Below are 17,795 nucleotides of genomic sequence, written 5' to 3' on the forward strand. Positions count from 1 at the left end.
AAGCTTGAAACCAAACCCGATACATCCTGCCCAAGCCCAACCCAATGTCGGGTCAGTCACGGGTCGGTCAGGTTGAACCCGCCCAACTTTCAGCCCTAGCCGGTAGTGCACGGAAACAGATTAGGTACGGCCTTGACCTGACGCAAGACGGTGCGACCCTTAGCGTGGGCCCAACTTCATGTGTGTGTGTGTGTGTGTGTGTGTGTGTGTGTGTGTGTGTGTGTGTGTGTGTGTATATCTAGGCCATCCATCAGTTTTTTCCAGATTTAGGGAATGAACCCATAAATGAAGCAAATCCACTTCTCAGTTGGACCATACCTTAGGAAATAGTGTTAATAGGGTTATAAAAGTTTTGGATCAAGCTAATATTTGTTTTTTTTTTTCTCCCTTCATCTAGGTTTATATGATCTTATCAATAGGTTGGATGACAAAAAAAAACATCACAGAAACATTCCGGTGGGCCCTAGGAAGTTTTTAATGGTAGGTAGTTCAATCAGCACTGTTTTATGGTCCACCTCAGATTTTGATCTTCTTCATTTTTTGTCTCATCGCTTTAAATCGTTTGGCAAAACAGATGGACAGCGTGATATAAAAAAAATTTAAAAAAATAAAAAATCAAGGTGGGTCTTACAGTAAGGTTCACACCGTCTTGGGTGGGGTCGGAGCTGTACCTAATCCGCTCCTATAGTGTAAAATGCTTGCTATGCATTGTAACAAATACCAGGGAGATTTTGAAATCTCCTGATACTTTTGTTAAAAATAAACTAACCATGATAATCGCGATAATATCACAACATTTACAAAATAGCATCAAGTTTCAATACTTCGGGATTTTATGCACTAGGTGCACGGTTGTGCTAGAATTGAAATTGCAGCTTCAATTCAGACCAAACAACAATGATCCCATGTGTTAAGATAGGCAGACACCTAGTGTATGACCGAGACATAAAGAAATCGGTCACCTATTCAGCCACTCACTCAGTGTGTAAAATCGGATTAGGCAGTATTTAGAGGGTGGAGTTCATCCTCTGATAATGGTTTGCACCTCTGTCTTTTATATGAAATGACTTTTCAATACTGACAAAATGAAACGGGAAAGAGATTCTTACAGTCGGTCTCGAAGAATAGCTATGGAACAATCTTTCGATAGATGAGCTGAGTCCAGCATACTAGCATAAACTCAAATTACAGTTAAAGATTAACAGCTACTCGGTTATTGCTACGGATTACACTATGGAATGTAAAATAATAGACTTGGAAAGTAAAGATTACACTATGAAATATAACTTTCTTAACAAGGTAAGTAAAAAAATACACTATGAAATGTAAATTGACAGGATAATTGAAAGATAGATTTAGTTTGTTTGAGTTGGTATTATATGATTTTTGTTGCTAAATTCCTTTATTATTTATATCCTTACTCAGTCATCTGGATCCTTCACGCGTTTTAACAGTTGCTATAACTATTCAACACTATTGCCTTCTTGATGCTTCACATGTTCTAACAGTTGTTATAACCATTTGCACTACATGACTTTCTAGAGACTTCCTTCTAAACTTACCACCTATCTTGGTAATCAATTCAAGTCTCTTTGCTGACTCAACCGCATTACACTCGACCGCTCGATCGAGCTCCCAGATGAATATCAACCGCTTGATCGAGGTCCTAGATGACCATTAATTGCTTGATTGAGCTCCTAGATGAATATCGACAGCTTGATCGAGCTTTTGGATTACCATTGACCACTTGATCGAACTCCTAAATGAACATCGACCACTTGCTCGACCTCTTGTATAGCTATCGACCACTTGGTCGATTACTTATTTTTCTTTTAAATTCTTCCTAACATCTCCCTGTTTTGTCATTCTGTCAGCTATGATTTTGTAAAAAGCACTCCAAGCATCATTGGAGATCTTTAGCCTGCAATATCTTTCAATTGTTATAACATGCCCTTTCTAATTTGGTTTTCTAAGAACGGACGGGAGTACCGTACAACACTATTCATTATAAACATACATGTCTAATTTAAAATTATTAATTAATTAATAATAAATATTTTTTAGTTATTTTATTTTCCGTGAGAATTACCCAATAATATTAGGAGAAAACCACAAAGTTTGAAAATCTCGCTAGATATTATCGAGCCGAGAAATTATCTAGAAAGAGATTTGCCACTACACTCGTGTGTTTATCTTAATAAGTATTTTTGCAGGCGAGTAATTGATGAGCGATGATCATCTCAACAAACGGGTTGTTTTGGGGCATGGTACTTCTACAGTGGGGGCCATCAATCAAATGACCCCGACCAAAAGGCCATGACCCACTTGAACAAAATTAAAACTCCACTACACCAAAATCGTTGAACTGGAACGGGCGGGATTTTGATTTAGAAACGGCTTTAAGCTGTTCCTGATTTGAAACGGTTACAAACCACAGTAAAATTCGCTGTTGTTTCAACGGTCTACATTATTATTTCCATTGTTTTGTTGGTGTGTCCCAATTGAGTTTTGGATCTTCTTAGTTTTTATTATTTTGTTCTATTGTTTTATTTCAAACCAAATGGATGGAATGAATTAGATTAAAACCCTGTTAGTGGACCCCACAAGGCCCAAGTGGCACATTATTCTATATGTGCCGCAACCTACCGAATCATTACCATCCTTTTCTTACGCCAAAATCCCCCAAACCCTCATTTCGCATCCGGCCGTCTCACTCTTCCTCTCTCGATCTCCCTCTCCCTCTCCCCCTCTCAAATCCCTCTATTTCGATCTCCCTCTCCCGATCTCAACTCTCTCTCTCGATCTCCCTCTCCCTCTTCCGATCTCGACTCTCTCTCTCGATCTCCCTCTCACTCACCCTTCCCTTTTCCTTCAATCTCGTCTCGCGTCTCTCTCTCTCTCTCACTCCCCCTTTTCTTCAATCTCGTCTCCCGTCTCTCTCTCTCTCTCTCTCAACTGGAGATCGGCGTCAGCCAAATTTGAATCGTTTTCACTCTCTCTCTCTCTCTCTCAGGTTTTAATGGCGGTTGAATGTCTGAGTGTGGAAGAACCCAATCAATCCCTGCCATTTATAATCCTCTTGGATCGAGATCTCTTCCAATCTCAATGGCTTCCACGTCTGATCTACCTCCTTCATACGCTCTTGAGATCCGAGACTAGTACGACGAGAAAGAGGATTTCACCGACAGCAATTGCGCTTTCGTTATGGTAGCTCTCTGCCCTTGCCTCGTGATTCTCATCATTGTCATCATTGTCGTGTCGATCGTCCTTGTGGTAAAGCTCTGCATCTTCTGCCACATCCCTATCCATAGTCTCTCCAGTCTCATTTCTAAGAAGAAATGCCAAGCTTGAATGATTCTTTGGGAGTGCTGATTACATGTCTCTATTTCTATAGATATGCTAGTTTTGAAAATTAATCTAAGGAATTGGGGTGTTATGATTTTTTGATTGCCAAAAATAGTATTTAGACTAGAATTCATTAGTTTGTTGAGAAAATCATAGCCACACCTTTGATTTAATCAGTATCAGGCGATTTACATGGCTTTCTGAAATGATGGTCTAATCCCATCTCATTACTATTTATGGCATGCATGGCTTCCTGTTTTCTTTTGCTTTGTGGAAAGGAGGGAAACTTGTTACTATAAAATAAAATAAAAAAGTGGCTTGTGAAGCATCTAACAAGGCAATTCGATTTGGAATCCCTTGATTCCAGTGCTGCAGAAAGCTGTTGTCTTAAGGAAGCAACTGTCACCTGCAATCCTTCACACTCACAGATCTGATTTACCAAAATGGAAGCCAGGTGTTACAACTAGTTGTTGGTGTATTTGATTCCCTCTATCAAGTTATCTTTAGATGCATTTGCAATAAATAATAATAGTTCTTCTATTTTACCTTTTGAAGTAGATGTTATTGGATTACTCTGTTGTCCACAGTTTTGACCTGAAATAAATGAAATGATATGCAATTCCAGTTGCGCCCCGACTAAGGTCAGGTTGGCTGATCTTAAAAAAAATAAAACAGTGTGATTCTTCAAACACAATACTTCTTATGCTTAGAAGAATGTAATAGAGTTTTCCTTATCTTGTTTGATTTTATGACAGTTGTATTGGATCAATTAATTATGGTTGATACTGTTAATTTTTGCAAAAGGTGGGCCTCTCATGCACAGCTTTATCAGGCCATGCATATATTCCATCAAACATTTTATGTTTCCTTAGTAGTTGATTGACCCTCAAGTCCAAAAAAAAAAAAAAACAAAGTAGTTGATTGCACACTTTGAGTTTTCTTTTTCATGGTATTGAGGTAGGGATGATCCTCTAATACTGGATTTACTAGACAGTCTCTTTTAGCATTGCATTTGGATATGTGGATTGGGTATGCTGAAAGTTCATCTAAGCAACAAAGTAATCCTTATTTTTAATCAATTTGCACCTTCTTGTTGTTTCAGCATGCTGAAGTCCATGTTCTTGAAACATTTCAAATCCACCCACATCTAGCATGTAAGTGCTTTCCATGGCTATTTAATTAGGATATGTTGCTCTTATCTTCCCTAGCATGCAGACCACTGAACTTCACTATTGCTTTACCTTTATATTTGTTTAGTTTAGATAAGGCTTAGATGATGTTTGTGGTAAATTACAGCATAGGTATTTTATTTATTTATCTCTACCCATCTTGTTTTCATCCATTTCTAACTTCCTCCACTTCCTATGTACTGATATTGTAGCACACATTGAGGAATCTTTCTCTATGGGATCTAATTGTACGTTGGACGATGAGAAAAAAAGAAAAAAAAGAAGAAAGAAACCGGAATAGATAAGAAGAGTTAAAAGGAAAGGATCCATCTCATGCACACGTGTCTTCCATGCTACCTTTTATAAAATTACTGTCATTTTAGCTCAAGTTGGTTGCTTTGGCAGTGGTTATGTTGCTTGATTTTCACTCAGAAGACTAGAGTTTAAGCCTTCTTAAATCTGGTGCACATGTGCCATGTACCAAAAACTTAAACATGTGAGTCAGACTCTCATATTTCAATGCATTATATGGGCTACCTCCATCATATAACTAAGAATATCAAAGAAGAGTGAGTACAATTCATACCTTCAATCTCTATTTGCATCAAACCCACAACTGTTGAAACGTCCAAATCAAATGACGGTTCAAATACTCCAGCAACGTCTGGAATTTTCACGTGACTGAAAAGCCACACGTTATGGAATTTTCACATTTTCCACATGTTGTGGTTGGTGGAATTCCATCCGTTAGAACTTGAGTAAATGAAGTTAATGGTATAGAATGAGGGCATATTAGGTATTTCACATTAGGTGCAAAAGCCTATAGAAGGGACATTGTGTATCCGATTACAACAAGTGTGTGCAGCAACAGTGCAGCAAGTGAAAAGCAAGAAAAAAATAATTAAATAAAAAAGGTTTTTATTTTTATACCTTTGTGGTGTGTACGGTTCTAAGGCTTTGTAAAGCCAACAAACTGGTATCAGAGCAAGACGATCCCATGGGACCAGGTATCATTTGAAGGTTCAGATCGTGTGATCAAGGTGTTGCCACTTTTACGCCAAGAAAAAGGCGTTGTTGAACCGTAGTGTGAAAAAGTGATGGCGTCCATCCAGCCGCAGATTCCAAAGTTATCTAAGGATAACTATGAAAACTGGTGCATTCAGATGAAGGCTTTGTTCGGATCCCAAGATCTATGGAATATCGTTAGTGATGGGTATGTAGAACCCACAACGGAAGAAGAAGCTCTCTACACCGCTGATCAAAGGGCAGTCAAAGATCAAAGAAAGAATGACAAGAAGGCTCTATTTCTTGTCTATCAAGGGTTAGATGAGTCCATCTTTGAACGGATTGCTAAAGCGACAACATGCAAGCAAGCATGGGAGATTCTTAGCACAATCTTCAAAGGAGTTGATCGTGTGAAGAAGGTTCGTCTCCAAACTTTTAGAGCCGAATTCGAGACCTCACACATGAAGGAAGGTGAGACCATTTCTGATTTTTTTTTTCAAGGTTACTTGTTATTGTTAACAACTTGAAAAGAAATGGTGAAAAGATCGAAGATGTAAGGGTTGTTGAAAAAGTACTTCGATCCCTCACGACCAAATTTAAACATGTGGTTGTTGCCATAGAAGAATCAAAGGACTTAGAAAATCTGTCCATTGAAGAATTGATGGGCTCGTTGCAAGTACATGAGCAACGAATGTAAAAGAACGCGGGTTCAATGCTTGAACATGCCTTAGAGTCTAAGTTGACTCTAAAGAATGGTCCTACACAACGTGGGGGCCGTGGCACTAGCAATCATGCAAGAGGCAGAGGGCGTGGATATTATCCAAGCCAATCACAAAATCACCAAAAGATTACCAATTTCCGTGGAAGAGGAAATGGTAGAGGACGATCCATGCGTGGACGTGGAAATACCAAAAATATTCAATGTTACAATTGCAACAAGTACGTTCATTATGCTTCAGACTGCTGGAGCAAACCAGTAGATCAAGATGAGCATTCTAATTATGCAGAAGCATCAAATCATGAAAATGAAGACTCAACACTTCTTCTTGCACAAGAAGAAGCATGTGATCAACATGACGTGTGGTATCTCGACTCTGGTGCGAGTAACCACATATGTGGAAAGAATGAATTGTTCGTGGAATTGGCGGAAAATGATTGTGGCAATGTGAGTCTAGGAGACTCATCAAAAGTTCATGTGAAAGGTAAAGGAAAAGTTAAAATCTATCAGAGGAATGGTGTGACGAATTTTATCTCCAATGTGTATTACGTACCAAACATGAAAAGTAATATCCTCAGTATCGGCCAACTCCTTGAGAAGGGGTATGTCATACACATGGAAAACAATTCTCTCTCTATAAGAGATGCACACGGGAGACTTGTGGCTCAAGTTCAAATGGCAAAGAATCGCATGTTTCCGCTCCATATTAACACAAAGGCTGAGAAGTGTCTCTATGGACTCGTGAAAAATGATTCATGGAGATGGCATCTTCGCTTTGGGCATCTTCATTTCAGTGGCCTTAAACTCTTATCCTCATCAAGTATGGTGCATGGCTTGCCGGCTATTAAAGCTCAGAACATGTGTGTGAGGCGTGCACACTCGACAAGCAACAAAGGAGCTCCTTCCCAAGTGGAGTGTCCAGAAGAGTAAAGGAACCACTTCAGTTGGTTCACACTGACATCTGTGGACCATTGGAGCCAATCTCTCTTGGAGGTAATAAATACTTTATTACCTTCATTGACGATTTCAGTAGAAAATTGTGGGTGTATGTAATCAAAGAAAAGTCTGTTGCTTTTACTATTTTTAAAAATTTTAAGGTCCTTGTTGAAAAAGAAAGTGGTTTTAAAATCAAAACCCTTAAATCTGACAGAGGTGGAGAGTACACCTCAAATGCCTTTCGAGAGTATTGCAGGGAACAAGGCATCAAGCAATAACACACTGCAGCCTACACGCCACAGCAGAATGGCATTCCGGAATGAAAGAACCGCACCATTCTTGACATGACAAGAACCATGCTCAAAGAGAAAGGCCTGCCAAAGAGATTCTGGGCAGAAGCAGTTGCATGTATTGCCTACTTGCTCAATCGGTGTCCAACCAAGAGCGTAAGAAATATGACACCATAGGAGACATGGAGTGGCTACAAACCGAGCATGGCACACCTAAGGATCTTTGGGTGTGTCGCCTATGCTCAAGTTCCAGAAGTGAGAAGGAAAAAGCTTGATGATCGTGGCGAGAAGTGCATCTTCATCGGCTATAGTGAAGTATCGAAGGCGTACAAGCTCTACAACCCGCTAACTAACAAGGTGGTGGTAAGTAGAGATGTTGTATTTTGTGAGGAAGAAGCTTGGAAATGGAACGAGAAAGATTCAGCCAAAGAAAATCAAGTCACGGTTGAAGAACATGAAGAAGAGAAGCATGAGAACCAGGAGCAGACACCTGCAACACCCTCTTCCGCCGAAACGTCTGCACACAGAAGTCCAACGATACGCTCCATCTCCTCTAAAAGTATTCCATCAAATCAAAATTCAACCAGCACGTCATCATCCAGTTCTCCTTCACCCTTGACTCCTATCAAAATGAGGAACCTAAACGATATCTACGCCGAAACTGAGGAAGTAAATTTGTTTTGCTTGTATGCGGACCACGAGCCTCTTTCATTCGAGGATGCTGTAGATGAAGAATGTTGGAGAAAGGCTATGGAAGAAGAGATCTAGGCCATTGAGAAGAACAATACATGGGATCTAACTTTACTTTATCAAGGCCAAAGAACTATTGGCGTCAAATGGGTGTACAAGATCAAGCGAAATGCTGATGGTGAAATAGATCACTGCAAGGCAAGGCTCGTAGCAAAGGGTTACAAATAGAAATATGAGGTGGATTATGAAGAAGTCTTCGCTCCTGTTGCTCACCTTGACACTGTAAGGATGATTATCTCCCTTGCAGCCCATCATAGTTGAATGATCTACCAACTAGATGTGAAATCTGCATTCCTGAATGGAATTCTGGAAGAAGAGGTCTATGTTGACCAACTTGAAGGTTTTGTTATTCAAGGGGAGAACACAAAGTGTATCGACTGAAGAAAGCCCCTTATGGGTTGAAGCAGACTCCTCGTGCCTGGAATGCACACATTGACAACTATCTTCAAGAGAACGACTTCACCCAATGTCCATATGAGCATGCAGTCTACATCAAGAAAAATGCTCATGGTGACATCCTCATAGCATGCCTATATGTTGATGATCTGCTGTTTACAGGAAACAGTCAGGCGATGTTTGAAGAATTCAAGCATGCTATGTTCAATGAATTCGAGATGACTGATGGTGGATTGATGTCGTTCTTCTTGGGCATCGAAGTAAAACAACAAGTCGGTGGCATTTATATATCACAGAAAAAATATGCCAAGGAGTTGCTTAAAAAGTTCAAGATGGCAGACTGTAATGCTGCGAATACGCCTGTAGCAACGGGCCTGAAGCTGACAAAAGAAGGAGAAGGAAGAAGCGTGGACTCGATTCTATTTAAGAGTTTGATTGGAAGCCTAAGGTATCTCACAATCACAAGGCCAGATATCGTCTACAGTGTTGGACTTCTAAGTAGGTACATGGAAGCGCCAAAAGAATCACACTGGCTAGCTACAAAAAGAATCCTCAGGTACGTCAAAGGAACAATAGAATTTGGTCTTTTCTATCCATACGAAGATGAAGCAATACTATATGGATACTCAGACAGTGATGGGGGAGGTGACCAAGATGAAAGGAAAAGCACCACGGGATATGTATTCTATTTTGGATCGACTGCTTTCACATGGAACTCAAAAAAGCAAAGTGTTGTTGCTTTGTTCACATGTGAAGCAGAGTACGTGGCAGCATCGTCCACAGTCTGTGAAGCAATATGGTTGAAGAACATGCTAAAAGAGCTGAAACATCCACAGGAGGAATCCACCGTTATATATGTGGATAACAAGTCGGCAATCGAACTTGCCAAAAATCTGGTGCAACATGAAAGGAGCAAGCACATTGATACTAGGTATCACTTCTTAAGAGATCACATAAAGTAGAAAATGGTGAAATTGGAGTATTGTCACACCACTGAACAGGTCGCCGACATATTCACCAAGGCATTACCAACTAATACTTTCAGACGACTAAGATCGATGCTTGAAATGAAGCCTGTTTTTGGTTTAAAGGGGAGTGTTGAAACGTCCAAACCAAATGACAGTTCAAATACTCCAGCAACGTCTGGAATTGTCACGTGACTGAAAAGCCACACGCTATGGAATTTTCACATTTTCCACATGTTGTGGTTGGTGGAATTCCATCCGTTAGAACTTGAGTAAATGAAGTTAATGGTATAGAATGAGGGCATATTAGGTATTTCACGTTAGGTGCAAAAGCCTATAAAAGGCACATTGTGTCTCCGATTACAGCAAGTGTGTGCAGCAACAGTGCAGCAAGTGAAAAGCAAGAAAAAAATAATTAAATAAAAAAGGTTTTTATTTTTATACCTTTGTGGTGTGTACGGTTCTAAGGCTTTGTAAAGCCAACAACAACACCCTTCTTTCTGAAGTAGTTCAGTGACCTATAAACAAAAACCTGTAGTTGAGATCATTATACTTGTTTTCTCAACTTTCTATTTGACACTGACAGGCGCTGGAGACGAATAATTAGCAACACGGACCCAAGATCAGCTACTTCAAAAAAAAAAAAAACAAAAAACAAAAAAACTTTGTTGGTCTGTTTTTTATAATTAACACTTTCCATCAGCTGAATTTTACTTTATTGGCCTCTTGAGTACAAATCTCTCAAGTCTAAGAACTACACCAACCATCTGGTGGTGTCGGAAAGTAATCTTGTTGATGGGGTTTGTCAAACTAAATTACAAAAATAGTTGTTGCAAAATTACATGGTTTTAGTTTGCAGTGTGACCAATGCTAGAGGCAGTTTGCACGAGAGGTTCAAGAGGCAACTAACGGCACATGCCAACATGGCCCAGGTGTGCAAGATCCAGTCATGTATGCAGGATCAGCTGTCACGTCTACTTTGAATATAGGATGTAGACACAGTGCATGATGAGGAAAACATGCAACACCTTCTGTAGAGTGTTCATCTAGGGCTTCGCTGTTCAGCTGCAATTATAGCATATGACTGCCACATCCGTGTCAAACCGAACTGTGGACTGAACTAATATATTACTATTTTGCAAGCTAAAGCTCCCAATGTTTGTAATTTAAATAAAGTTTCCATTCGTCAACACTCAGAGCCCAATGGTCTTACTAAATTATATTTAGCCACAATTGAATTTGATCGCTCCCATTTGCATGCGGCTTATCGATTTATATATTTGCTTCCAATATCTGTTAATAGATCTTCCTTTAGATTTATGCCATCTGGCGTATGCTACATGATTGGAGGGGTTTGCATTAATGGGACCCATGATGGGAAAGCCCTGTTTAGTAAAGAGTAGGAAGCAGTTGCTCAGCCAACTAATTATCGAGTCATCTGATACTTAACATTAACATGGTTGTATTATATCAGGAAATGAAGCCACTGGTTCTTAGCTTATGGGCTGGCCTGTGTGACAAGGAACTCACTACTCTCTTGTTGCAGGTTGAAGGAGCCGCTGCTGAAGATGGAAGAAAGCCCATCATATGGGATACTAAAACACATGCTGGTTACCGGCATTTTCACCTACCACTATTCTGCATCTTCATCATCTGACAGAATCAAAAGAATATTTTTTTATGTCACAGGAAAGTTTTTTGACAAGAGCACATGAGTCATTTCAGCAAATCAATATATCAAGCACAAGGTGAAAAAACAACCTAGTAGATTCTCAATAGAAATGCTTGTTTTGGTTGATGGCAGAAAGATTTGAAGCTAATGCATGAGATGGGCCTGGATTCCTAAAGATTTTCTATTTCCTAGTCCAGGCTAATTCCTGGTATGTAGGCTATTAGTTTGATTCAATTTTCAATTTCCTCGATGCGTTGCTGAAACTTCCTGTTTGATTCTTGTGGCCATTTACATGCAGATGGACGGGGAGCTATTGACCCAAATGGCCTGCAGTACTACAACAATCTCATCAACGAACTTGTCCATCTGTTGAACTCTCCTGATTGTCGTTTATGAACCGTTCATAAGGCAGAGCTCTTCTAAAACTAGATACCTGACATCTCAATGGACTTCCTATTTAATCAATCATTTATTTGGCATGGATGATTGAGTGCAAATTTGTTCTTAGTTTTAAAGCCTTTCTTTCTCATCTTGAATTTAAAGGTTTTATATACCTCATTGTCCTCATATGGATGTACTCTTCATAACTGGTTATCTCTTTATTTGTTCATATACCAAATATATTCTTCCATGTGGTCCTGATTTCTGCCATATACCCTGTAGTGATTAACATGGAGGCAAGAACATTTACTATGTGCTCAACAAGGAATTCCAATATCGGAATATGAGGTAAGTGTTACAATTTCTCTGGTTGGTTTTTAACATGCAAAAAGCAAATGATATGTATTTAAAGATGCTGAAGTGGCATAGTGACTTCAACGTTGATACAATTGAAAAGGAAAGCTTCAAGGTGACTAGTAGCTTGGATCTTGCACACGTCCATGTTGGCACATGTGGCAGTAGCTTGGTGGGCTGGGATAACATGCACATGGATTAACAAAAAAAAAAAAGAAAAAAAAAAAAAGAGAGTAATAATGTAGTTTTCAAATCCACTATTATATGTTGTTGGATTACATGCCCCTGTCCAAGCATTCGATTGACTGTTGAAGTTTCATTACTGATTTGCAACTTCATTTTTTATCTATTTTTGGTAATGGCTTGTGATAGTGCATAATGATCAGAGGTTCCTTTTTAAAGCACTCTCAGTTTTGCATGTAACTATTCACTTTTGCCAGTTACTATCTTTTCTGTTCATTCGAATTGTAGATGTAGGTTGAATTTTTATTTTTTATTTCATAGCAGTTTCAGTCTATGGATTTCAATGATTCCAGTTTATATAGACTCCTAAGAGAATATTTGTTGTATATTCCAGTTTTTTTTTTTTTCAACTATTCACTCTGTGGGTGGGTTTTTTTTTTTTTGTGGTTTGGTTTGGCTACTGATGTTCAGTACTTCAATACAATAAGTTGTTTCTGTAATGCTTGATATGTATTAATACTTTATCTATGTTTAGATGTAATATGCTCATTCAAAGTGAAAGAGTTATTTTATGTTTGAGGTTCAAGTGCTTGTATACATGTGTGATGTCTCACTGACCTTAGGATATGTTTCTTCCTCTTGCTTTGGCAGTCAGTATCTTGTGCTCTTGGCCTGAACAATTTTTCTATTCCTAGTGAAAGCAGGTTCTTCCCTTGACACTTTTTATTTTCTTCCTCATTTTTATATGCTCTAATATTTCTTTATTAAAATATATTGACAGTGCATGTTTTGAAGATAGTAATCTTACACATCAACACTAGTCTTCCTTGCTTCCTTGTTGCCTAAACCAAGGTCATTAAATATGCTTGGGTAGCCTTGTAAAGCACAACTTGGGGGCACACTCAACTTCATGGCTTCTTAGCATGGAAGTTAAAAAAATTGAGATAACAGGAAGCTGAGTTAGGATGGACTTGTTTAACACCCTATTTATTGTAAACTCTACCCTTCTTACCCGCAGGTTTTATGAAGGTGTTGTGCATTCTTGTAACCCAGGAAAGAAGAAACATGTGGTAAACTATGAGACTTGTGTACTTCTCTTAATTATCCCTGTCCAAACTATCTCCTTTCTTGAAGACTTGCTGAATGGTATTTCCTTCAAAGATACTATATGACAATGGAGATGTGGTAGTTCTCTAGTTAGGTAAGGAGCGGTGGGAGGTTATTAGTGAAGGTTCCGAGCCTAGCAAGGTATTGATCCATCTATTATAGAGCAATCTTTTCTTCTTTGGCTAAATTGCAAATTTTTAGCACGGAATATAATGTGTTCAACCTTTTTTACAGCAACTTAAATCATTGAATGCTTCCCCATCCAAAGGAATGTAAGTATCATTGTCAAAAGCTTTTCTTTCCATGATTCAGTTTTGTGTTGTTTTAGTTAATTAAAATACAGTTTGGGCAGTATATGGTTGATATGATGCACAAATTAGGAGCTTTGAACCACATATAGAAACTAATATGGTCCTGAATGGATCTGTTGTGTGGGATGCTTTGCCAATTTTAAATTCGTCCGAAAAGCTTCTACCTTTGCTTGCTCTTATTTCCTAGGAGCTCATACTCGCAACATTTTGGAAATGCCGAATCACTGCTCTTGCACCCAAATCCACCACTGCTTTCTCTTCTACTTTATGCAACTAACTAGTGCCAAGCCCATTGTCATTGTAGTGGGCATAATGATGTGATTTCATACCCCGACTGACCTATGTGATCAATATTTTGGTTTCGAGTAATAAGATGACTACTGGTGATGGTAGGATTATGAATCTTACTCTCGTCATAGATGCCAATTGATTGGTGTGTGCTTGTTCTGGGTTGTTCATCTACTGGGACCCATGGCCCCCACGTAGGTGTCATGGCCCAATGGCTAGGTCAAAGTGCTCATCTGGTAGGCCAATGGATTAAATTATTGACACCTACGATCATTATCTGGCATATGTGTGGCACACCTATGTTAGATTCTCACCCCGACACTGCCTCATCAATAACTTCTATCATGACACAATGGGCTTGTTTAGATTGGGGGTAAAATAGGGAATGCAAGGGAAAGTGAAATTGTGACATAAGAAGGATGGTGAATGGTAGAGGAAAGAAACCGCTTGCACATGTTTGTTTTGTTAGAGAAATTGTGAAGGAAAGTGCTTTCCTTTTGTATTTTCCATTGTTTGGGTTGCAATTTTCGAATAAAAACCTCTTTTTCCTCCAATTTTGACATTCAAAACCTCACATTGGAAGAGAACTTCCTTCACACCATTTGATTTTTGGAGAGAAGGTTCAACTCCTTTCCTAAGGAAAGCATATGGGTTTCCTTCTCTTTCTATGTAATCCAAACAAAGGAAATGTCAATCACGGGGAAATTGTTTGCTTCTCCTAGTTGACCCCCAATCCTAACATGCCTTGATGTTTTCAATAGTTACATAGGCCAAGTCTATCATGATGTATTGGATCTTTTTTATTATTATCTGTCGAAATGTTCTGATTATATCCTCTTCTCCATGTCTGACTTTTCTTCAATTCCCAGCCCCGAGAAGATCAAGCTGAAACCATTACCAAGGAAAAAGCAAAGTAAGAAATCAGGCAGGGAGAGGGACCTCTATAGAAAGAGCTACTTCCATGCATGTGAAAGCCTTCTATCTCTACTCCTCAATAAATAGAGGGGGAAGATGGCAATCCTTTTGCTGAAGAAATCTAGACCAGAACTCCCTCAACTCCTGACCCAATTCTCAGTCGGGATTGCTGGGACTGGCCTTGCCGTCATCTTCTTTGTCTTCTGTAAGGTAGCAGGTGGAAGAGTGCCATTTTGCGCCACCAAGCAGCTGAATACTGGGTTTGGGCTAGGACTGGTCTGGCTTTCGTGGGCATTCAACCGCTTTAGAGATACAATTGTCTTTGTCAGCAAGAATTCAAGCAGGGTGGTTTCGAATGAGGATGAGATTATGAGGAAAGTCGATAGAAGTGTGAATGAGATTTTCTTCAGGGCTATGACGTTAATGGCGGTTACAGTGCTGAGGTTCGCATGAGTAAAAAGGCAAGGAGATTTTGGAGTTGGGTTTTTTTCCTTTTTCCTACCGTAAGCTTAAGGTGTGAAAATCTTGGGACATGGGTACTTTTCTAACCTTAGTTTTATGGTAGTTAATGTGGTTAGGTGGGTGGGGTACACGTATTTAAGTGATAATCAGGAGCATGTAACAATACAATAAGGCTACGTATATGGTAGTTTGGCTTCTGGTTGTTATGCTAGTTTGTTTGGAAGTTGTGATTTTGTAGAGCTTTTGCTAATCCCATAGGCATATATGTATACACCATCTGATATACACACCATGGTATGTGCTGACTTGGTGCATCTATCCAAGATCTAACCCGTTCATTAGGTGGGACCACCATGGAGATGACCGGTCATGAAGATCAGTGCAGTTGAAACACTGCCTTATAAATAACTTCTATCATGACACAATGGGCTTGTTTGATAATGTTAAGAAGATTCAAAAATCTAATCGTTGGCAACGTTAAGAAGGTTTAAAACCGTTTTTAAAATTTCATTCTTAAAATATGACCGTTGGCACTAGAACGGTTTAAAACCATTTCTAAAATTCCATCTCTGAAATTTGAAACGGTACCCAAAATGGTTCTGAACCGTTCCTGTTCCCAAAACGCCTCATTTAGGAGCGGTTTTAACCATTCCTGAAGCATTTAGGAACGGTTTAAAACCGTTCCTAAGTGATGATTTTGGTGTAGTGCTCTAGTACACGTGTATCACATAACTCTTCATGAGGTCACTTTAACCCATTTTAGTAGACTCGGACCCAAAGGTTATATATAACACCGTTCGTTTTGTACATTTGAAGCCGACCATTAATTCAAATCTTTGTTAAGGTGGCCTTCATTGCCGATGGCCCACCAAACATATACTAATGGTAGTTCCATGCTACATGATATTTGGACTTTTTCTTTGGTTATGAATTCGTATTGTATTTTTTTCTCTAACTGTCCATTTTGTTGACCAAGTCCAAGGAACAAGGTTTTTCTAAACTATGGAAATTTTTAGTGCATGCTAGTTGCATCGTGATACTTAGATGATTCAATCGATTGATCTGGAACGTCCAATAGGTGCAACACAAATGCCATGGATTATTTAGTGAAAATCATATCCATCCATTTTTCCAACACTAAGCAATCCACGGCCCCCATAATGAAGGGCTCAAGTTGTTGATTGGAGTAATATTCACATATTGGGTTGTGAGAATCATTAACTCTGTGCTAATGCATCCTTTGCTTATCTCTTTATTTCTCTTTTAAGGATGTCTGGCTTTGTTCAAACAAGTGAATTTACTCAACTTTAATTTTTAAAAGTAATGAGTCAAAGAAAAATAAGTTGGAATTGGACGTCTGCCTATGAAAACTTTTTAGGGCCACAGATATTTGTGTTTTGCCTTCATTTAGATCTTTGTGACCTAATCAACGGGCTGGATGCTAAATAAACATTGTACTGGGCCTTAGGAAGTTTTTAATGGTGGCCGTTCAATCACCACTATTTTTTTAGTGTGGTCCACTTGAGATTTGGATCTGTTTTATTTTTGGGCTCATACCATAAAATGATCTGAAAAAATAGATGGATAGCGTGGATAAAACACATGCATTATGGGGGAGTTCATAAAACATTGTCCAATGCCACATCCATACTAACAGCGTCCATAGCCAATCCATGTAGAGTTGGGCATCGAGTCAAGTCAGATCTGATTGGGTCTAACTCAACTCGGTCCAAAATTTACATGGGCTGACCTGAACTCGATCCGATCTAGGACCGAGTTCGGGTCATCTGACTTGAACTGATCCAGACCACTGTTGACCTGATCCGATCCGAGTCCGACTCGATCAGGGAAACCGAGTCGGATCGGATTGGGCATGGTTTGAATTGGTCCTGATTTTTTATTTTTTTTGGAAAATTTTTATAAAAAAAAAACAAAAAAATTCTAAAATTTGTTAAAAAAATTGTAACAAAATGGTGGTGATTCTGAAATCATACAAAAGGTATAGTTTCATGAAAATCTAAGTCGTCAAAGTTGCTGACCTAAATATTGATGGTGCATGGCCTAAAAGTTTTACTAAGAGTCTAAGATGATAATACTAATTACCTGATCTTTCTATTTGAATAGCCATTGATAATACGGATAACATATTTATTATTTAAGAGATATGCTTCATCCATAGTGTGGCTCATAAATCATAATAAAAAATTAAGGGTAACATGCACATACTGACATATAGATTATGTAAAACTAACATGCACATATTAATATACAGATTATGTAAAACTAACATGCACATACTGACATAAAATGAAGTAAATAAACCATGTCCAAAATTAAAAGTAAATAAACCTAACTTGCATATACTAATATACAGATTAGGTAAAACTTTCATACATTCAATATCCTCTATATGATGAATGCCTTCGTGGCATATAACTAGATGAACTTTTTCTGTAACCGTAATAGTAACCCCCTCCTTCACCTCCACCTTCGTCGCCAAAATCATCCTTAGATTATCTTTTTACGGATTTAACCACAGGAGAACTCT

At 38.8% G+C, this 17,795-nt stretch overlaps 1 pseudogene; it reads left to right on the forward strand.

Annotated features, from left to right (window-relative positions):
- Positions 1-3,992: 3,992 nt before the first annotated feature.
- Positions 3,993-15,458, forward strand: LOC131237188 (uncharacterized; annotated as a pseudogene).
- The last annotated feature ends 2,337 nt before the right edge of the window (positions 15,459-17,795 follow it).

The sequence above is a fragment of the Magnolia sinica genome, chromosome 2, assembly GCF_029962835.1.
Source record: "Magnolia sinica isolate HGM2019 chromosome 2, MsV1, whole genome shotgun sequence".
Taxonomy (NCBI): domain Eukaryota; kingdom Viridiplantae; phylum Streptophyta; class Magnoliopsida; order Magnoliales; family Magnoliaceae; genus Magnolia; species Magnolia sinica.